We start from the raw sequence: 2,222 nt of genomic DNA, 5'->3' as shown, positions 1-2,222 counted from the left end.
ATATGTATGTATAATCATCATCATCATTTAACGTACTTCCATGCTGGCATGGGTTGGACAGTTTGGCAGGAGATAGTCAGGCAGGAGCCTGCACCATGGTGCTATGTCTGTTTAGGCACAATTTTTACACCTGGATACCTTTCCTAACACCAACCATTCTGCAGAGTGGGCTGAGTGCTTTTTATGTGACACTCACACAGGCGAGGTCAGTTTTGGCATGCTTCTTACAGTTGGATGCACTTCCAAATACCAACCATTTTACAATGTGGACTGGATGCTTTTAAGTGGCACCTGCACTGGCAGGGAGACCAAGTAACTTTGCAAGACAAGGAATCTTTGAGTGGGGAGGGGGAATTGGAGGAGGTAATCTTGTATCAGATGATAAAAGGTTAGAGTATAGCTTTGATAAGCTATACGTAAACAAACTAGTGGAGATGAGTATGCATTTAGTAAAAGTTTATTACTTTAGGTACAATAGGGCTTAAGTTGTCAGTTATTTTTGTATAGTTCCCTCAGATTCCTTTCACGCACACTACTAGCGTTCTTCTGTTATCCTTCTCCACCAGGAAGTCCTTTTCTTTCCTGCTGACCAACTTCCTAGCTAGCCCACAGCGAAACATCTGTCTATAGTTCATCTGCCATGAATCCTACCCTACATAGCTCCCCACCAGAACTGTAAACTGTCACTGGAAATGGAATGGTGTTTTAATTGTCCTGCCCCTGTGTGTGGTTACTCAATTCTTTGGTGACTGTTCCTTGTCAAGGGCTGGTGTGATCTGTCTACGATGGCCCCTGTTTGAGGGTTGGGCCACCTGGACAGAGCTGTCAATATCAAGATGGGCCAGTTTCAATCTATCAATAGAGATAGATTGGAATGTTTTATCTCCTGGATGTATGACTTGATAGGGACTGTTGTAGGGTGACTGAAGGGATCTTCATTGTGTGTCAGATCGAACGAACACAAAGGTAGCCGTGCAGAGGTCATTTGGTACGGATGATCTGCATGTACTGTGTGTTGACATGGGAACAGAGTGCAACTGGTCCATGCTGTCTCTTAGTTGAGTGAGGTACCTTTTGACATCTGGGTCTGAATTCGTATTCGGAAGGAACTTTCCTGGCACTGTAAGGGGAGCACCGTACACCATTTCTGCAGATGAAGTGTTGAGATTTTCTTTTGGGACAGTGCAGATTCCCAGCATTACCCATGGGAGTTGGTTGATCCAATTTGGCCTGTTAAGTCTGGTTGTCAGTGATTCCTTCAGACAGCGATGAAATTTCTCCACTAAGGTACTAAAGCAACATGGCAGCTGCTGTCAAGCAAATTTATCTGGCATGGTATGGCCAAGCAAATCAGGGACTGGACCAGGTCCTGCATCCCCTGTCAACCAGCCAAGGTCCATCAACACACCAAAGTACCCCTCGGCAACTATGAACCACTTCAAGCCTGATTCAGCCATATCAACATCAACCTTGTCGGCCCCCTACCACCTTCACAGGGTTGCTTGTACCTACTGACCTTGGTGGACCGCTACACCCGGTGGCTTGAAGTTATCCCTCTCTGCAGTACTGAAACACAAGAAGTCAGTCGAACTTCCATCGCAAACTGGGTCACCCATTTCACTGTCTCAGATAGCATCTCATCACATTGGGGTCACCAGTTATAGCTTTGATAAACTATATGTAAACAAACAAGTGGAGACGAGTATACATTTAATAAAGGTTTATTACTTTAGGTACAATAGGGCTTAAGTTGTCAGTTGTTTTTGTATAGTTCCCTCAGATTCCTTTCATGCACACTACTAGCGTTCTTCTGTTATCATTCTCCACCCGGAAGTCCTTTTCTTTCCTGCTGACCAACTTCCTAGCTAGCCCACAGCAAAGTATTTGTCTACAGTTCATCTGCCATGAATCCTACCCTACAAGAGCATGAGAGAAAGACAGGAACAGATGTCTTGCTGTAGAGGAGACACATGGTTACCCAGCCAGAAGGAGGGAGAGAGAGAGGAAGAGAGGGAGTGTTAACAAGAATGAGGGCAGAAACAGGTGTGCTACTGAAGAGGAGGGACATGGTTATAGAGAAAGGGGAGTTAATAAGAAAGAGGCATGCTGCTGCAAAGGAGATACATGGTTACTTAACTAGAGCTAAGAACAAGAGAAGGAGGGAGAGAATGCAATCAAGAATGAGGGCAGAAATAAGTTTGTTGCTGTAGAAAAGATACATG

Source organism: Octopus bimaculoides, chromosome 16 (genome assembly GCF_001194135.2).
Source record: "Octopus bimaculoides isolate UCB-OBI-ISO-001 chromosome 16, ASM119413v2, whole genome shotgun sequence".
Lineage (NCBI taxonomy): Eukaryota > Metazoa > Mollusca > Cephalopoda > Octopoda > Octopodidae > Octopus > Octopus bimaculoides.
This window is presented reverse-complemented; position numbering follows the sequence as displayed.